General features: G+C 45.0%; 1 protein-coding gene across 2 annotated transcripts in view; it reads left to right on the top strand.

Annotated features, from left to right (window-relative positions):
• PLS1 (plastin 1) overlaps positions 1-21,188 on the top strand; it is a 152,840-nt gene that overhangs the window by 3,483 nt on the left and 128,169 nt on the right. The window contains exon 1 of one of the 2 annotated variants that reach the window (XM_062213698.1): positions 7,337-7,426. The exons of the other annotated variant lie outside the window; for it this stretch is intronic. The gene's annotated coding sequence lies outside the window, so the exon portion shown is untranslated. Of the gene's footprint in view, positions 1-7,336; positions 7,427-21,188 lie in introns of those variants that run through there. 2 annotated transcript variants of the gene reach the window in all.

Here is a 21,188-nt window from a genome sequence, read left to right as displayed (position 1 = left end):
AGTTATAGTATTTGACAAACTTAAAAATAAAGCCAGGGGCTGGCCGGTATCCCAGGTTCTAGTCCCGGTCGGGGCGCCAGATTCTGTCCCGGTTGCTCCTCTTCCAGTCCAGCTCTCTGCTGTGGCCCGGGAAGGCAGTGGAAGATGGCTCAGGTCCTTGGGCCCTGCACTCGCATGGGAGACCAGGAGGAAGCACCTGGCTCCTGGCTTTGGATCTGCACAGTGTGCCAGCCAGCAACGCACTGGCCGTAGCGGCCACTTGGGGTGGGGGGGTGAACCAATGGAAAAAGAAGACCTTTCTCTCTCTCTCTCTCTCACTGTCTAACTCTGCCTGTCAAATAAATAAATAAAGCCAGGGTGGGCATTGCCATAGTTGTTAAGATGGCACTTCAGGGGCCGGCGCTGTGGTGCAGTGGGTTAACGCCCTGGCCTGAAGTGCCAGCATCCCATACAGGTGCCAGTTTGAGACCCGGCTGCTCCACTTCCAATCCAGCTCTCTGCTATGGCCTGGAAGAGCAGTAGAAGATGGCCCAAGTCCTTGGGGCCCTGCACCTGCATGGGAGACTGGAAGAAGCTCCTGGCTCCTGGCTTTGGATCGGCGCAGCTCTGGCCGTTGCTGCCAATTGGGGAGTGAACCATCGGATGGAAGACCTTTCCTCTCTCTGTGTAACTCTGACTTTCAAATAAGTAAATCAATCTTAAAAAAAAAAGGTGCCACTTCAGATGCCCACATCCCATGAGTGCCTGAATTTTAGTTCCAGTTCCTCCACTTCTGAATCCAGCTTCCTGCTAATGTGCATTTGAGTCTCTGCCACCCCCATGGAAGACCCAGATTGAATTCTGGCCTGACTCAGCCCTGGCTGTTGCAGGCATTTGTGGAGTGAATAGGCTGATGAAACATCTCTCTCTCTCCCTACCACCTCTTCTGCCTTTCAAACAAAATAAAAATAAATAAAAATTTTTTAAAAAATTTAAAAAGTAAAACCTTTGCCTTCCTATCCCTGTGGTCTTTACACATCTGCTGAAATTATATTATAGAACTAGGTCACCACTGTATTTGAAGGCAATTAAGAAATAAGGACATAGATCACTTTCCCATGTGTCTAGATACCTACCTTAGTAACAGACTATTGCAATTTACATCACTAAGCTCTTAGGATGATTCTAGCATTATTTAAATTATTGGAATAGTAATGATTATTTGCATTTGCAGTCATTATTTTTATTTTTCTCAAAATACTTTTTAAAAAGCTTTATTTTATTTCAAAGGCAGATATACAGAGTTACAGAGAGGGAGAGAGAGAGAGAGAGAAAGAGAGAGAGAGAGAATCTTCCATCTGCTAGTTTACTCCACAAATGGCTGCAATGGTTGGAACTGGGCCAGGCAAAAGCCAGGAGTCCAAGGCTTCTTCTGGGTCTCCCATGTTGGTGCTGGGGCACAGGTACTTGGCCCATCTTCTGCTGCTTTCCCAGGCACATTAGTAGGGAGCTGAATGGGATGGAACAGCCAGATCTCAAGCCAGCACCCATAAGGGATGATGGTATTGCAAGCACCAGCTTAAGCTGCTATGCCATAACACCGGCCTCTCAGAATACTTTTATCTCTCCTCCAAGTAGCTCTGTTCAGTAAATAAACATGGAGTGGTTTCAGGGTCCTCAAATTTGAGCATGCATCAGAATCACCCAAAGAGCTCCTTAAAACAGATTCCTGAAAACCACGTGCAGAGAGTCTGTTTCAGTGGCTCTGAAAGGCAAATCAATAATTTGTATTTTTAACAAGCTCCTAGGTGATGCTGTTGCTGTTTGTTCCCTGAGACACTTGGAGTTGGCACTGTTTCAGAGCAGTGTTTTTCAGCCATGGCTACACATTCACATTGAGTGGTTGGGAAGATTTTTTAAAAAGTATCTGGTGGGCTGGCACTGTGGCGCAGTGGGTTAACGCCCTGGCCTGAAGCGTCGGCATCCCATATGGGCACCGGTTTGAGACCCAGCTGCTCCAATTCCAATCCAGCTCTCTGCTGTGGCCTGGGAAATCAGTGAAAGATGGCCCAAGTCCTTGGGCCCCTACATCCACATGGGAGACCTGGAAGAGGCTCCTGGCTCCTAGCTACGAATCGTTGCAGCCAATTGGGGAGTGAACCGGAGGATGGAAGATCGATCTCTCTCTCCTGCCTTTCTTCTCTCTGTGTAACTTTGACTTTCAAATAAATAAATAAATAAATCTTTTTTTAAAAAAAGTATCTGGTAGGAGGTGCTTGGTGTAGCAGTTAAGATGCAGCTGGCACCCCATATTGGAGTGCCTAGGGTTTGGTCCTGGCTATATTCCCTATTTCACCTTCCTGCTCAGGTGCACTCAGGGAGGTAGCAGATGATGGCTCAAGTACTCTGGTCTCTGCAGTCCACAGGGCAGCACCCACAGGGCAGACCTGGATTGAGTTCCTGGCTCCTGGCTTCAGCTTGGCCCAGCCCTAGCTTTGTGGGCTTTTGGGAAGTGAACCAGTAGATGGGAGATTTCTCCTTCTCTGACTCTCTACCTTTCAAATAAATAACATAAAATTTTTAAAACTTCAAAAGCTGTCCAAAGATTCTGCTTCAATTGATTTGGGTTAGGACACTTATATGTATTTATGTGCATTTCTCCACTTAAGCAAGTTCAATGTCTTCTGGTATCCTGAGAGTATGTTACAGAGTTCATGGAAATTGGAATAAAAAGATAAATTTACTTTCGTTCAAGGACATTTTGAAATCCATGCATATGTGGGATGTGCAAGGATTCATGGAAAAGGGCTTGTGGTTTGCGTCCTGATGGCTGCAATCCTGATCCAACTCCCTGCTTATGGCCTGGGAAAAACACAGAAGATGGCCCAGGTGCTTGGGTCCCTGCTACCCACGTGGGAGACCAGATGAACTTCCTGGCTCCTGGCTTTGGCCTGACCTAGCCTTGGCCATTGTGGCCATCTCAGGAGTGGCCATCAGTGGATGGAAGATCTCTCTCTCTGACTTTAAAATAAAATTAATTCTTAAAAAAAAAAAGGCATGGAAAAAGCACATCATGAAAAAAAACTTTTTGCACCAAAGTAAACTCTCATTTATTGACATTTTTCCCCAAACTTTTTCAAGTACCCTTGTATATCTATTAACCATTTGGAATCTTTTTTATTATTATTCTGTAAATTATCCATATAAGGTTTTATGTTTTGTTTATATAATTTATTGATTTATAAAAATATTAATATTTGATTAATGTTTATTCATTCCTTATTTATATTCCAAGACCATTGTCTTTTAGTCTGTGACTTCACTTTTGTCATACAGAAGTTTTAATTTTTATTATATCAAATCTGTTCATCTTTCCCTTTATAGATACTGGGATTTGAGTCTTTCTTAGGATGCTTAACCACAAAGTTAAACTATTCTGTACTTTTTACTAATATTTTTGTTTTTCAATTTCCTGGTATTGGTTTTCCCTTTACCTATAGATTATTTTTGAGTAAGAAAACTTGTTTTCCAAAGAGACACTGTGTATGTCAGGATGGAGTTTCCCTTTTTCTAGTTAAAGAAAAAAGGAAGTTCGTTAAGGGATTTAGGTAATATATAGTGTCTACATGGATGCACGCATATCAGGGTCAAAGAAACAGCCTGCCATGTGAGCTTTCACAGACTCCTCAGGTTACCTGTCAAGGTACTCGATGCCTCTGAAAGGTTCAAGAAGCTGCAGAATTAGGAATGTCCCAAACGGGGGTCATGCCTTGGCTTTCTCCCCTAGTCCAAATTCGAACCAAAGGCTTATATCACTTAGTGGGACCTAAATTACGTTTGCAACCCTGGTTACAAATAACTGTCAGAAATACTGTTTTTGCCTTTCCAGGAAGGTACCCATGAAGCAAGTTGGGCAAACCATGCAGGATTTCTGTGATATGTTACTGTCCATCATTTTCCCATTATTTTGAAAGGCCATCATTTTCATAAATGCATCATAGATGAAAGGATATTTGGGGACAATAAGCAGTCTCTGCCACATTCCACAGCTCTTTTCTAGGCTCTAAAGCCTTATTGTTTTTTCTGCTACTGCTTGTTAGGCTGACTTAATTCTTGGATAATTGCTAAGCTTGATTTTCCTGTTGCTAATCTATGTCTATTTTGAAACCCAGATCATTTGTTTAGTTTTTTTTTATTTCAACAGAATTTTATCTTATTTTATTTTTAAAATGTTTACTTATTTATTTACTTATTATTTAAAAGCCAGAAAGATTGGTGGGGTGGAGATCACTCACCCACTAATTGACTCCCCAAATGCCTGTAATAGCTAAAGATGCGCCAGGCTGAAGCCAGGAACCAGGAACTCAATCTAGGTCTCTCATGCAGGTAGCAGGGACCCAACTACTTGAGCCATCATTATGGCCTCCCAGGGTGTATATTAGCAAGAAGCCGGAATAGGGGGAAGAGCCAGGACTTGAATCCAGGCACTCCAATATAGAATGTGAGAGTCCCAACTAGTGGCTTCATCACTGTGCCAAATGCCTACCCCTGGGTGTGCTTTTTTTTTTTTTTTTTTTTTTTTTTTTTTTTTTTTTTTTGACAAGCAGAGTGGATAGTGAGAGAGAGAGAGAGAGAGAGAGACAGAGAGAAAGGTCTTCCTTTATCGTTGGTTCACCCCACAATGGCTGCTGCGGCCGGCGCACTGCGGCCGGCACACTGCGGCCGGCACACTGCGCTGATCCGATGGCAGGAGCCAGGTGCTTCTCCTGGTCTCCCATGGGGTGCAGGGCCCAAGCACTTGGGCCATTCTCCACTGCACTCCCGGGCCACAGCAGAGAGCTAGACTGGAAGAGGAGCAACCAGGACAGAACCCGGTGTGCCGGCACCGCAGGCAGAGGATTATCTTATTGAGCTGTAGCGCTGGCCTCCGGGTGTGCATTTCTATTGACGTTTTATCTCTCACTTCAGATTTGGAGACTTTTTGGAACATCTTTTATTTGATTAACAATACATTTATAAATCATAAATTGGGATTTGTTACTTTTACAATGATTGTTGTAGACATTTTATACTGATTAGTTTTAGCTTCTGCTACAGGGTTTTAAATCTGCTTTGTCTCCAAATCAGTTTATAGCATATTTAGAGTCTACCTGTCCTCATGAACTTACATTAGTCAATATCTCCAATAAATAATCAGATCATAAGTATATTTGATTTTTCTTTTTTCCAGACTAATTTATGGAATATAAATTTCATTTTACAGTACATCTTAGTTTTGACAGCTGTATGCACCTGTGAAATCATCACTATAATCAAAATAGAGAACATTTCCATCACCTCCAACCCAAGAGATTTTTTTCCTTTTGCAGTTCATCCTTTTGTCTGTTCCTGGTTTCCAGCAATTACTGATCTGCTTCATGTGACTACAGGTTTGGATTTCATATACAGCCCTTACATACGTATTTTCTCTCTGACTTCCTCATCTCAGTATAATGATTTTGAGTCTTACCTAATGTGGGCCTGTATGAGTCATTCCCTTTTTTGATTGCTGAGTAGTAACCTATTGTATTGCTAAATCACTTTTTTTCCATTCATCGTTTGATGTACAATTGGGTCCGTCCTTGTTTGGACTACTGTGAAAAAAGCTGCTATGAACATTCATATTTCAAGTAATTTCTGTGAGCATACATTTTAATTTCTCTGCAGTAATACCAGGAATAGACCGGCTGGGTCATTTGATAGATGTATGTTTAACTTTTAAAGAAATACTTATATTTTGTGAATTTTTTTTTTTTTGACAGAGACAGTGAGAGAGACAGAGAGAAAGGTCTTCCTCCCGTTGGTTCACCCCTCAATGGCCGCTACAGCCGGCGCTGTAGACCAGGTGCTTCCTCCTGGTCTCCCATGCGAGTGCAGGGCCCAAGGACCTGGGCCATCCTCCACTGCCTTCCCGGGCCACAGCAGAGAGCTGGACTGGAAGAGGAGCAACCGGGACAGAATCCGGCGCCCCGACCGGGACTAGAACCTGGGATACCGGCGCCACAGGTGGAGGATTAGCCTAGTGAGCCAGGGCACTGGCATATTTTGTGAATCTTACATATTCAATGACTTCTGTGTATCTGGGCTCAGCTAAGGACACTAAATTGATAGATTTCTCTATATGGAAGACAGAAATGCTTATCTTCCCCTCCTTGGCCACCTCCCTCCATATTTAATTGCTCATCCAATTCCTTTGGTTCTTACTCATTTCATCTGCTTTCCCATTTTTCCATCCCTGTTGCTCTCGTCTTGAACTTGCTTGGGTCCCTATTTTTTATTTTAAAATTAATTAAATTAAATTAATTTATTTGAAAGGCAGAGGGATGTTGGGGGGTGAATCTTTGTGCTGTTGGTTACTCCCCAAATGGCTGCAACAGCAGGTCTGGGCAGAGCCAAAGCTGGGAGCCCGGAACTCCATCCTGGTCTCCCACATGGACAGCAGAGGCCCAAGCATTTGGGCCCTCCTTTTCTGCCTTTCCAGGCACATTAGCAGGAAATTGGATCAGAAGCAAAGTAGCTGAAACTTGAACCCAGGCTCCCCCAGGCAAGTGTCAACTCCCACAACCGCTGGCCTTGGTCCCTATTCTATATCATGTACTACGCACTCAGCGCTCTGAGTTAGACAGCAAAATCAGGGCTAGTCCTGTTCCCTGGACTGAGTTGGGGTAACCAACAGCACCTGTGAGCTATGCTGCAGGCAAAGTGTGTGAGGATCCTGGAGGTTGCGTTCCATTTACTTGACTCACATGCTAGAGGAAATATCCCACCTCTGTTGGCGTGTGGGCTTTAGTAATGTATTTATTTTAAGCAGGTGTGGCTGTGAAATGATGAGGAAGTAGTGTGTGAAATCCCCTCATGGGGCGGGCCGGGGAGAAAATTTTCTTAATAACATACACCTTTCTTCTTGATCAGTGGCTCTCACAGTGTGGGGGCCAGCTTCCCCTAAAAACCTATTAGAAATGCAAACGGCAGCACCTCACTCCTGAGCTCTGGGTGTGGGGTCTGTGTTACACGCCCTCCGGGCGATTCTGACCCACGCTCAAGTTTGAGGAGCGTGGTGCATTCCGACGGCGTGGGCGGTCACCTTCAGGCTTGGGTAACTGCGGGCTGCAGGGACAACGTGCCGCAGCGCCAGTTCACGTCTGCCCCTCGCCTCTCCCAGCACCTGCAAGTGCCCTTTCACCCTCCTCCTGAACTCCAGCCTGCGGTTTCGCGTCCGTAACTCTGGGAGTCGCAGCCAAAACCCGGGAAGTGGATTCCGAGCGTCGGGGCCCGGATGCCGGCCGGGCATGCGCAGTGGCGCGAGCGCAGCGGCTCGGCGGGCGCGCAGAGGTAGCCGCAGAGCGGACCTGCGGGTACCTGCATCCGGAGTGGGAGCTTCGGACTCGAGGTCCGGTGACCGCCGCAGGTACTGGGCGCTAGGAGGGAAGGGAGACGGACAGATGGAAGGCACAGCGGTCCTTGTACGGGGCCAGGCTGTCCAGGTTCTCGCGCTCGCTAGGCGTCTCCCGACCTCCGGGGCGCGCTTCTGCAGGTTGGGGCAGCGAGTAGTGGCCGCAGGTGTTCGGTCGCATATTGTACTGCTGAAACAATGAGCCCGAGGACTGCATGAGGACTCCCTGCAGGAAGCGAGGCATTTCGTTAACTTTTCTGGTTGAAACTTTGCTGCTTTCTCATTGAGCCTGACTCGCTGGAATTCTGTGCCTGGTTTATTTGCCTTTGGCCTGTTGGTGCATAGGATCGATAGAACCAGTGAAATCGCATCCGCGCTTTCGGGTCGGGTGCCTTGCCTCGGGGCTTCTGGCTACAGTCTTAAAAAAAAAAAAAATGCCAATGGTCAGCGAATTTCAATGCCAGAAAACTTTCTGCATTCCAACTGCGTTAAGTAGGGACTTCACAAAATGCATGATTTTCCTCTTTGCCTTTCAGCGTGGCTCTTCAGTTGGTGCTGTAAAGTGGACGGGGTCTTTTACCTAAGAGTTTTCACTCCTCTCCCTTTACTCTGTCACGGTCTATGGCTTATTCGGAGATGCCTTGCCCTGGAGCTGCGGTATTAGATAAACTTGTATGAGGCTAAGGGTGTGCTGCACCAATTTCACATGATCAAGAAGCAGCTTTTCAGCTCAGAGAAGCAACACATAATTATTCAGGTCCACAAAGATGAAAAAGGTGCTTTATCACCCCCGCCCCTTGCTTCGGCACCAGCTCTCCCGACTTTAATGGAGTTCTGTAGTAAAATTCTCTAGTAGAGAATACCGGAGGTCTATGCCTAGTGGTGGTGAGTTCAGGGGCAAAACAATTGAAGATCAGAAAGGGAAACCTATATGGAAAGGGAATACAGGTTCCCTCCGCTCTTCCCCCATAAGGAATGTTTTAATGGCAGGAATAATATACAGTTGGTCTAGTTTGGGTCCGTGGAGACATTTGAGGTCATCCAGTTCAGCTGCTTCAGTTTACAAATGAGAAAACTGAGATCAGTGAGGTTACATGACTTGCTGTGGCCACCCCAACCCCTCCTCAGCGGAGCTGGGCCTGGGATCCAAGTTTTCTGATTTTCAGGGCTCTTTTTTTCTTTTTACCATTCCCTGTTAATACCTTTTGCATCCTTTGCTTAGATTATTAAACTTTCTCTTCCACTTTCTTATACTGTGTCATCTGGTTTAAGCAGAAAATTTAATCATCTCCGTTACGGAGCTTGCTAGTACCTTGTAAATTCCTTTCAAAAAATGCCTTCTCACTCCAGCCCCACTTAGCCGTTCACTGGTCCTGAAACCACCCTCCTTGCTTGCCTCAGTCCCAGGGCCTTTGGCCCAGAATGCATTTGCCTCCCTCCTGGGTAAGTCCTGCCCATGCTGCAGGGTACAGTTCAGGTGTGACTGCTTTCTGGAAGCCTTCCTTGATTGCTACAGCCAGAAGGAGCTCTCCATCTAAATACTCTAGCATTTACTGCTGTTATCTGTGTTGCTGTTACATCCTTTGTACATAGTATCCTGAATTACTGTATTTTACTGCACATCCCAACCTCTTCACCAGGAAATGGTCATGTTGTGTAAGCTCTTGGGGGTTGAAATCTGTGCCTCAAACATCCTACCAAGCACTAAGCACAAAGTCTATTCTCAGCCACTGTTTGTGGGAGGGAGGAAGGGAAGGGAGGGGAGGAAGTGAGACATGGGTAGTTTTGTAAAAGGATTTCACCTGGATGTTCTGTAATGTGGGGAGGTCGTCTTGGAACTGTAGCACCGCAGCGACCAAGTCAAACTTGTGGGTCAGGTTAGCCTCTAACTCCTGTTTCAGGTTCTTCCCTTTTACTTAGGCTCAAATACGATGTGCAGTGTGATGATGTTTATTTAGAAAGTGAGAAGAATCCTCAGAACATGAGGGCTTTATTAAGGGAGAGTGGGCCAGAAAGCGAAAGTGGGACCTCCGTACCCATCTTTCCTGGGGTCCAGCAGGAGAGAGAGAGGGAGCAAGCGAGAGTGCAGCAAAGAAGACACCCCCCTCTTCCCCAGGCTTCCTGTTCACTTCCAAAAGGGGGAGTGATTACATAGTCTGATTGACAGGTGGGTGGATCCAGGTGGGATTACGTGGGGGCAGGGGAGGTGTGGTCTCCAGCTCATGAACTGTTTGTTATGTTTTCCCACATCTAAACCAACCTGCTGGAGTGACTCTGATTCTCATATTTTGATATTTTGATAGGTTAATAAGTACCTCCAATGTGGATATTCTATTTCTAGTAGTTACAATGTGATTCTCTTATTTCCCTCTAGATGCTAAGCTCTTTGAAGGATGATTTTTAAGTCACGACGATGTCTAGCACGTTGCTTTGCAGTATCAGGCACTCCGAAGTTACTGAATGAATAAATCAATGTGTATTTTGGCTTGGTGAGGTGGCCATTTTGAATCTTGGAGCTACAATATAGCATTTTATGTAGGCCATCCTCTCGTTATATAGAAGAAAAACTGAAGTAGGCTTAACTAAGCTAGTTAGTGGTAGACCCAGAGGTTCTGCTCAAATTTTCTCATTACCAGATCCAAGTTCCTTTCATTAATTTTTTACTTTTGAAGTTGTTGGCCCTAGGTTTAAAATGAGTTGGCAGTAGGACACTCTGTGAATAGAAAGCCCTGTAGAGACCAATCTAAAGAGGAGAAATCTGACAGCTGATTGGAGAATGTCCGTGTCATTGAAGAGATGAGACATAGGGATGATTGGCCAATTCAAGGTTGAGTACACAGAATGAGAAGGGGGTCAGGCTTGGGTCCTGGGAATCTGTACCTACTGGAATTGAGGAAGTCCTTGTAGCTTTTGGCTGCTGTAGGGGTTCAGTGGATTAAGCTTATGACCCTGGCATCCCATATCAGAGCGCTGGTTCGAATCCTGGCTGTGCTGCTTCTGACCCAGCTTCCTGCTAATGTGCCTATGAAAGCAGTAGAGATGATGCAAATGTTTGGGCCCCTACCACCCACATGGAAGACCAGGATGAAGTTTTGGCCTCCTGGCTTCAGCCTGGTTGCAGCCCTGGCTGTTGTGGCCATTTGGGGAGTAAACCAGTAGATTGATCTCTCTGCCTTTCAAAAAAAATCTGTAAGAAAAAAAAAAAAAAAAGAAGTAGTATTGGTAGCTTAGCTTGTCAGAGGCAGAAAACATAGTCTGGGCCAAAGTCCTCAGTTTAAATGTGTTTGGAAAAGACATTCTACACTGCCAGGAGCTGGTGAGCCATGGTCTTGGGGAGGTTGGCACTGAAAGGTGGTCTTATGACCCAGGAATTAGCAGCAGGGTAGAGTGGGAGAGACAGAATTGTGATCTGACTCTGTGGAAAACAAGACAGAAGGCACTGCATGCTTCTGCATGCTAAATCTTGGTTCATAAGGGGGTTTGCAGTATCAGTGCACTTCAGAAAGGTGATGGGAAATTGGGATAAAAGATAAGTTTATTTTGGTTCCAAAAAGTTTTGAAGTCTGGGTAGTTTTTCGCCCTACTCACATTGTGGAGCCCCGGTGGCATTTGTCCATATGGAACGGATGCTGTGAATAGCTGCTTTGCAAAACAAAATGCAGCCTTGCCATTGAGCTGCACTCAGCGTCGAGGGGGCTCCTGCGTGGCATATCTTTGCCAGGCACCCTGAGGCTGGGACCATCTTCATTTTCCACCAGCAGTTATCTCTGCTCAGGCAGGATGTTGAAATTAATGCCTCATACACTTAAAAAGTGCCCAGATATTAGATACTAGAATTTGCCATCGGCCATAGTAAAATGACCATATCATGTAACTTTCTCAAATAACAAGAGTATTTACGTGAATCACATGCTATACTAAACATTTTACAACCCATCTGCCATTTACTCTTTACCATTCATCTTTTCAGGTGGGTGCAATTATTACTCTCACTTTGTAGACTGGAAAACTGAGGCTGAGAGGGAGAAAATCCTTGGAAGCCACACAGCTGACAAGTGGCTGAGCTGAGAGTTCATCCCAGGGCTGCCTGACTTCAGGCACTGAGTGCTCAAATAATCAAATATCTTCACAATATGCAAAGTTTTGTTTCTGGCAACTCTAACAGATGCTTTCAATGGCCTCCAGTTTTAACTGTGAAACTCCCATGGTTCTGTGACCCAGGCCTCAATCTAAGAACCAACGTAACAGTGATGAATTTTTCTGGTTTTCAAATTCCACTTGTTCTTTAACTCTTTTATCTTTGGAGCATTCATGGAGACAGAGAGAGAGAGAGAGAGAAAGTGAGCGCAAGAGAGAGTGTTTGCTCTGGATACAACATTGAAGCCATTTTGGTTCTGCCCTCACCCTCTCTTGGGGTGGAGGGTGCATTAGTTGTGGGTGCTTCTGGAGCTAGGGCTGGGAAAACTCACTCTGGGGTGACTCTACTGGTAAGGGTTGTTTCCCTGGGGTGTCAGGACTCCCAGATGGAAGCTCCTGGGCTATCAGTGATCCTGACTCTGAACTCTAGCCTTTTAACTGTGGCCATCACCCCCCCCCCCCCCAGAAAGAATCCAGATCTGAGCGCATTTCCCACAGTTCCTCCGGAGGAAGGAATCCTGAAGTCAGTGTGGACCAGTTGGAGATGAGCTTAGAGACCTCAGGGAAGGCACTGGGTTAGATAATAACTCAGTGGCCTGATTGGCGGATTTGGCCACAGGAAAGATCTGCACTCTAAGCAAATGTGCTCCTCTTCCTCCTCTTGTGCAGCCGAATTGCGCGGGGAGCTTACTCTCTCCGGGGAGTCTCAGAATGGAGCCCAGCTGAGCGTGCTCTCCCTTTGCTGCCTGAGCTCTCTCTCCATTTCCTGGATCTGCTTCCCCTTCCCCTGAGCCGTTCATGTTTCCAGGTCTCCTGCTCTGGATATGGAAGACAGCGCCAGCTTCTGTCCTTCATTCATTGCATATCTCAACATCCAAGAGCTCATCACATCATCCCATTCTGAATCAGCATTTCACTCTGGTTGGTGATGAAAATCAGGAAGAGAAAGAGGGCTTTGTGCTGCAGGCAGCTTTATTGCTCGAAACTTTGCTGCCATGTAAGATCACGTGAGATACAGGCTGTTCCAACTTTGATCAGCTGACTTCTTTTCAGCACCCCTGTGTCCGAATGTGCCTGTTGGCCATTTGTGTGTGAGAGAGAAACGTGCAACATGGCTTCTGTCAAAGCAACTTGCCTTTTATGTATGAGGGCTGTGAGCACAGAAAGGGCGAGGAGTTGGGAGGTGATTAGGAGACTTTGTCTCTTATTAGAACACTGTTTCATCAGAAAATATTTCCAGGGGAATTGGAGATAGCTCTGTTCATAAAGCCCAGTTGGGAAGGGGACTTTAGACTTTATAATAAACTGCATTTTTGTGATTGACTTTTTTGAGCAATTCAGTTATAGAGCTATAAGATTATTTTGATGATAACTTACCACACACAGATATTCTTCCTTTGAAATAGCCAAGCTGACTACAAAGAAATCCTGAGAAATTGTCTTTCCCAAACAGTAAGGTGGGCGGATACCTTAGTGAGGCAGAAGAAGGTGTGGGATGGGACTGTTTCTTCATAGAAAGCCAAAGGTTTTGACGTATGATTGACACCAAATATTAGAGGAAACCAGCTTTACCCTATTATTGAGTAACATGGTATTTGTTCAAAGACCTGGTTCCATGAAATATGTTTTCTTTTTAATAAAAAAATGACAAATGACTTCAACTTTTTGGAGAATTTAGAAATGAGATTTTAGCAGTGCTGCCAACATAGAATTTGGATTAAATTTGAGCTCAAGACACTGGTATATGTGCAGACAGATCAGTTATGTTAATTATGCCTTGGAATAAGGTCTACTTGTCTAAACCTTCCCACCTACAATGAATGCCCATAAATAAGAGTAAACGTTGTGGTGCAGTGGGTTAAGCCACTGCCTGCAAAGTTTGCATCCCATATCAGAGTGCTTGTTCAAGTCCTGGCTGCTCTAATTCTGATCCAGCTCCCCTGCTAATGTGCCTGGGAAAGCAGCAGAAGTTGGCCCAAGTAGTTGGGCCCCTGACATCCACAAGGGAGACCGGGATGGGGTTTGGATCTCCTGGGTTCAGCCTGGGTCAGTCCTAGCTCTTGTGGCCATTTGGGAAGTGAATCAGCTGATGAAAGATCTCCCTCTTTCTCTCCCTCTCTCCCTCTCCCTCCCCTCTCCTATGTCATTGTTCCTTTTAACTAAATAAATAAATGTTTTAAAAAGTAAACCTATCCCCGCAGATCACAACTATAAAATCCAAAGTGGATGCATGATGATCTGTGGCCTTAAACTGATCCTGGCAAAGCAATTTGAATGCCTTAGAAAGTACTGACTTGAGGCAGGCATTTACCACAGCTGTTAAGAGCTGCTTGGTGCACCGACATCCGGTATCTGAGTGCCTGGCTTCGAGTCCTGTCTCTATTCCTGTTTCCAGCTTCCAGCCATTGCACATCCTGGGAGGCAGCAGGTCATCGCTCAAGTAGTTGGGTCCCTGTCTGCCACATGGGAGACCGGAACTGAGTTCCTGGTGCTCAGCTTTGGCTTGGCAGGGCCCATCCTGGACCACTGCCGGCATCTGGGGATGGGAGATCTCTATCTGCTGCATTTCAAACAAACAAGCAAAAAAGGGCCTGACTGCATCCCCACGTTGTTCCTTTAGCCAGTGCTCAGAATCTAGATTAAATTATTGAAATAAAAGCAGGTTCAGAACCTACTCATTTGTGGTGAATGATCAATGGCACAAGTACTTTTTGTCTCATTTCACTTTGTCATCTTAAGTGCCATCTTTTTATGGCTATATTGATTTCTCTTTTTGTCCTTGATGATAAATATATTCTTATCAAGTACTGTTTTTAGACAAAATAAAATCAATGCAAACTAAAATTTTCAGGTTTCATAAGTGGTCTCTGCTGAGGGTTTTCATGCTACTCATGGACAATTTGGTAGAAAGACTATTGTTGAGTTAGTACATAATTAAACCTTTAGTTTAATATGAAGTTAGTGTTTAAAACCTTCTGGAACAAACCAAAACTTCTGCACTCCTTCACTGGAGAGCTCTCTCAGAGCTCTGTCTTCGTCATGTCTTCTTTTCCCTTCCTTTCCTTAGGTTTAGCTCATTTGAAGACCCTTTTTTGGTCCAGGGAATGTTTCCAAGAGTGGCCCAGTTCTTGCATAGTTTCAAGTGTTAATCAGGTCAATGAGGTGCCAGCCGTGAAATATACTCATAAAAACCCAATGATGTTTTCAAGCAAAAGTTGTCATGCAAGTGAATTTGTTTTTGATAGACAACAATAATAGCAACTTGATTAATCTCTTAACCTCAAATGGTCAAGTTACACTCAAGATTATCATCAGTGAAATAGGTACGTTGAAAGTTTCTGAACATTTAATCCATCATATGAGCCTCATGGCAATTTAAAATCTAGATACCTGGGATCAGTTGGCATATGATCAGAGCCTGGATGGGCAGACAAAGTCTGTGATTCTGTTTCTGACCCAATGAGAAGGGAAGTCTGCTCTTCAGCCACAGATTTAATGATTAAGCAAGACAACGAATGTGGAAGTGGTTAGTAAGCTGTAAGATAAGGAAGGGAGGTATTTATTGGTAGCTATAGCCATTTTCCAACTTTGCTGCCTTTCAGTGGTCAGCAACCATGACTTTGAGAGTGACCTGCCTGCTTGTGATTATCCACCTCGAAGTGGCAGAGATTGAATTTGTGTCTGTGTCATCTACTTTTTTTTTTCCCCCAAAAGAAACCTTTTATTTAAAGAACACAAACTTCATGCATTTCATAAGTACAACTTGAGGAATATATTGATTATTCCTACCATATCTGCCCTACCATCCCCACTCCCGCCCCTCCTCCTCCTCCGTCTCCCATTCCCAGTCCCATTCTCCACTAAGATCCATTTTCAATTAACTTTATCCATGAAAGACCAACTCTATACTAAGAGTTCAACAATTTGCACACACACACACACAAAAACTGTTCCTCAACAGTCAACACAAGGGCTGTTCAAAGTCATTACATCTCAAAGTTAATTTCTTTTTTTTTTTTTTTTTTTTTTTGAGAATGAGTTTTACTGTTAACTCTCACAATACAACTCATTGAGGACAGAGGTCCTGCATGGGAAGTTATTGCATAGTGACTCCTGTTGTTGATTTAACAATTAACACTCTTATGTATGATGGTGATCACCAGAGGCTCTTGACATGAGCTGCCTAGGTTATAGAAGCCTTTTGAATCCACAAACCCCATCAGTGTCATCTACTTTTAATGTTTGAAAAATTGGCTAAGACTTAGCATTTGCACCACAGTGATGGCCAAGCCAGCTCCATGAGGATGGAATTTCAGCCTTGCTTCAACCTAGTATGCTTCCAGTCATTCTATATTTTCTTCTTTTATTGACCAGAGGAAATGATTTCCCTTTGAAATTTGTATTTGATTTTTTTTAAATAAAATCCTAGGTGTACTTTGTGGCTAAACCTTGGCTGGAGTTCTTTAAGTGATTTCTCTGCTGTCAAATTTGCCTTCAACAACTTCCCCCTAAATGGCGGATCTCAGTGACTATGGTATTTATTAATCTCTACTATGGAAAGAGGATTTAGGTGTCTGTCTGCAGCCTCCTCCATGTTAATCAGAGGTTTCTTGCAGAAGATAAAGAGAGCTAGGCTGGGGGCAGAGCTATGAGGGCTATGGTATTCAAGAGTTGTCAGTCAGGTGGAGGAGACAGACATAGGGACTGCTGCCTGTTTATTTGAAAGAGTTATGTAGAAAGAGAGGGAGAGACAGAGACAGAAATCTTCCATCTGCTGGTTTACTCTCCAAATGGCCGCATCGGCTGGGGTTGGGCCAGGTCAAAGCCAGGAGCCAGGAATTTCTTCTGGGTCTCCTATGTGGGTGGAGGGGCCCAAGCACTTGAGCCATCCTCCGCTGCTTTTTCCCAGGCCATTTCCCAGGGACCTGGATTGGAAGTGGGGCAGCCAGACTGAATTGACACCCATATGGGAGGCCTGCATTGCAGGCAGTGGCTTAACTTAACTGCTATGCCGCAGCAACAGTTAAATTCTGTTCAGCGGGTCAAGGAAGGCTTCAAGGTAGAGGCAGGTTTTAAATTGAGCCTCGAAGGAAAGCAGAAGTTTAATTTGCTGAGGATAGAAGAGAAAGCTTTCCATGGGAGGGACAGTGTAAGTAAAAGCACGGAGACAGAAAGAGCTGGCCTCTTTAGGGAACTGTGGGTACCTTAGGGTGCTCTAACACTTGAGCATGGATAAGAATCACCTGGAGAGTCTGTTAAACAGCAGATCACTGGGTCCCAACTCCAAAGTTTCTAACTGTTTAGGGCGGGGGTGGGGTTAGAGTATATTTACATTGATCAGGTCTCAGGTGTTGGTAAAGCCGATGGTCTCAGAACCAGTGGGCTCATTAGAGTATGGGGTGTGAAATGGATGAACTAGAAAGAAAATGTTCTTGTTTGACATTTTATTGCCACAGAATTGACATTGCAGATTTTGGTTTTGGTTGGTTTGCTTTTTCAGTTCGTCCCGTTTACCAAGTGGCTGCTGCCTTGTGCCCCCTGCCGCCCTCTGGGAATTCCTTACTCAGTTCTGGCAATTCTCTCACTAACCCGGCCCTTTCTCTGCTTTCCATGTATAAAAGTGACTGCTCTCCGGCCAATATTCCACCTTTGGCAAGCTCAACAGCCAACGTTAGCCAGATGTTAGGAGTTAGCCCAAACCACGTACAAATGACTAGTATACGATGAGTATTTGGATTTTATTTTGTTCTTCTAGATATGTGAAACTTCATTCAACTTCATTCATTCATTTTTGAAATAGCCTGCAAGCTCTGAGCTAAGAGAGAGCAGTCACACAACTGGAGACAGTTCCTGCTCCGCCCTTGGAAAGTTTGCAAGATTGTGGGAGGGTTAAAACGCATGTGTTCATGGCTCCAGTACAGGGCCGCTGATGCTAAGTGTGGTTAGAACGTGATGAAACCAATGTGATAGCTATATAATAATTGTGACAGCAATTGTGATACCAATATAACAGGGCAGGCAGCGTAGAGTTACAGGGCTATGCTGGTTTATGCTCTTCTGATATCTTATGCAGCTTACAAAACTGTCTGAAATGAGGGAGCCTGTGTCCACAGAAGAAAAAAGTATGGAGGAGGCCGGCGCCGTGGCTCAATAGGCTAATCCTCTGCCTGCGGCACCAGCACACCAGGTTCTAGTCCCAGTTGGGGCACCAGATTCTGTCCCGGTTGCCCCTCTTCCAGGACAGCTCTCTGCTGTGGCCCGGGAGTGCAGTGAAGGATGGCCCAAGTGCTTGGGCCCTGCACCCCATGGGAGACCAGGAGAAGCACCTGGCTCCTGGCTTCGGATCAGTGTGATGCGTCGGCCACAGTGTGCAGGCCGCAGCAGCCATTGGAGGGTGAACCAGCGGTAAAGGAAGACCTTTCTCTCTGTCTCTCTCTCTCTCACTGTCCACTCTGCCTGTAAAAAAAAAAAAAAAAAAAGTATGGAGGAGGGGACGTTTGAAGGATGGGCAGATGCTCATCAGGTAACAACTTAGTCTGCAGGTGAGTAAGAGAGGGCTCCAGTCAGAGGGGCAGCTGGACCTCAGAATGGAGACTGGACGGGGAATTGCAGGGTCAGCCAACGGTGAGAATCCGCGTTCATTTTGGAAAGTTCCGGGAGGTGAGACTGGAAATGTGTCACAGGTCCACATTGTGAAACGTCTTTCAGTATAAAGTTATGGGACTTGGACTTTATTCTGTAGGTAACAGTGAGTCATAGGCATAGCCCGTGACTTGGGCACAGGTTATCTCAGGCTTATTCTGACTGATGGCTCCCCATCAAACCCCAAAAACACCAGATTCACAGGTGCCACAGACAGTGCATATTGATCTTTACTTAATCCCATTTTGAAAAGACATAAAATGCTTCTGTTTCTGGCTCTGGTTTTGATATGTATCAAACATCTTCCAGGCCTGCAAGAATCCATTATAGAGCCTTCTAAGACCTTCAGAAAGATGTAAAATATGAAAGGCCAACCAATTTCAGTTTCCAAGAGGCAAGGTATAGAGACAAAAAGAAACCTATAGAGCTACTGATTGTAGTGATTTATTCTGGGAAGACCAGCTCATTCTACGGTTAAGGCTGAAGGGGTGGGTTTTGGCTATATCAAGGTATCATTTGGGACAGACACCTGTGTGCCACACTGGAGTGCCTGCGTTTGAGTCCTGGCTTTACTCTCAACTCCCTCTTCTTGCTGATGTGTACCTTGGGAGCCAGCAGGTGATGGTTCAAGAAGTTAGATTTTTGTCACACAAGTGGGGACCCTGATTGAATTCTTGGCTCCTAGCTTTGACCTGGCTCAGCCACTGCTGTCATTTGGGGAAGTGGGCCAGCTTTGGGATATCTCTCTCTGTGTTTCTCTTTTCTTCTCTGTCTCTCTGCCTTTCAAATAAATAAGAAAAAATTGAGAAAAAATGTAAGGTTATAGATATAAGTTTCCTAAGCAGTTGTTCCCTATCAAACTTTAGGTGCTGAAGGATTCCATTGGTGAAAAACAAGAATGAATGGCAATGTGGCATTTCTTTAGAATTGCTTTGGTTATAAATTTTTTTTTTAGTATTTATTTATTTATTTATTTTTGACAGGCAGAGTGGATAGTGAGAGAGAGAGAGAGAGAGAGAGAGAGAAGGTCTTCCTTTTTGCCGTTGGTTCACCCTCCAATGGCCGCTGTGGCCGGTGCATCTCGCTGATCCAAAGCCAGGAGCCAGGTGCTTCTCCTGGTCTCCCATGCGGGTGCAGGGCCCAAGGACCTGGGCCATCCTCCACTGCCCTCCCGGGCCATAGCAGAGAGCTGGCCTGGAAGAGGGGCAACCGGGATAGAATCCGGTGCCCCTACCAGGACTAGAACCTGGTGTGCCAGCGCCGCAAGGCGGAGGATTAGCCTGTTAAGCCACGGCGCCCGCCTTGGTTATAAATTGAGAGATGTTTACTGGTTTAGTACTGGAAGAGCTTATCTCTGGGGAGTAGGGGCATTAAGGTGAGAAGAATTGTTTCCGTTCGTTTTTGGGGGGAATATCCACAGATTGGAAGGACGCTTGTGTCTCATTTGGGTTTTGAAAATCTTTCCTATATATCCCTGGAAAACTACCCTTGCTGAGAGCTACTGTGTGACAGGAACAAAGGGTGCTGCCATACATATGCCCACTGATAGAAGAGACAGCTTAGTTAGTGTCTGGGTCTGAGCTCACTCACTCATCCCTCTTGTACAAAGTCCAACAGCCGAGAGGTTCAGCGGAGGGGAGAATTACCAAATCATTCTGCCTATCTCAGCTTTTGTTTTTCCTTTCTTTTTTGTTCTTTTTTTTTGTGTGTGTGTGTGTGGATTAAGTAAAAAAAATTCATAAATTGAAAGGTATTATGCACAGTTCAGGTCACAGTCTTTTTTTTGGACAGGCAGAGTTAGAGAGTTATAGACAGTGAGAGAGAGACAGAGAGAAAGGTCTTCCTTCCGTTGGTTCACTCCTCTAATGGCCACCACAGCCAGCACTGCACCGATCCGAAGCCAGGAGCCAGGTGCTTCTCTCCTGACTCCCATGCGGGTACAGGGACCCAAGCACCTGGGCCATCCTCCAATGCCCTCCCAGGTCACAGCAGAGAGCTGGACTGGAAGAGGAGCAACCAGGACTAGAACCCGGGGTGCCGGCACTGCAGGCGGAGGATTAGCAAAGTGAGCCATGGTGCTGGCCTAGGTCACAGTCTTCTAATTCTAGCATTTATTCTATTTAACTTCTTATGGCTGTAGTAAGTGAATTTTGCATTGTTATCTTTTTCACTTTGTCCCTCATTGCCTGATAGATAGTAGGCACTTGGTAGGTTTTTGAACAAATGGATAAAAAGATTTAATGAGTGGATGAGTATACACCCACTCCCAATTAATGCACATACCTAATACTTTCTAGCTTCTGCTTGCTTGTAGAGACTTAAAATACTCGTTGCACTATTTTTATTTATTTATTTAAATAATTATTTTATTTATTTGAAAGAGTTACAGAGAGAGGTAGAGCCAGAGAGAGAGAGAGAAAGAGGTCCTCCATTCCGCTGGTTCACTCCCCAAATGACCCCAATGGCCACAGCTGAGCCAATCTGAAGCCAGGAGCAAGGGGCTTCCTCTGGGTCTCCCATGTGGGTACAGGGCCCCGAGATGTTGAATCGTCTTCCGCTGCTTTCCCAGGCCATAGCAGAGAGCTGGATGGGAAGAGGAGCAGCCAGGACCCAAACCAGCGCCCATATGGGATGCCGGCACTGCAGGCTGGGACTTTAACCCGCTGTGCCACAGCGCCGGCCCCTGCATTATTTTTAGACTATAGTAGTCCCTTATCTGCAGTATTTTTCTTTCTACAGTTTCAGTCCCAAAGTCTGAAGATATTAAATGGAAAAATTCAAGAAATAATTTATTTTTAAATGACAAATAACATTGTACATATTTATGAGATACCAGGTAGTGTTTTAATCCATATGCTCATACATATTGTATAATATTCAAATCAAGGTAGACATACTTCTCTCCTAAAGTATTTCTCATTTTTAAAATTTATTTATAAGAGGCAGAGTTATAGACAGAGGGAGAGGCAGAGAGAGAGAGGTCTTCCATCCACTGGTT

This window comes from Lepus europaeus, chromosome 2 (genome assembly GCF_033115175.1).
Source record: "Lepus europaeus isolate LE1 chromosome 2, mLepTim1.pri, whole genome shotgun sequence".
In the NCBI taxonomy this organism is placed as follows: domain Eukaryota; kingdom Metazoa; phylum Chordata; class Mammalia; order Lagomorpha; family Leporidae; genus Lepus; species Lepus europaeus.
This window is presented reverse-complemented; position numbering and strand designations above follow the sequence as displayed.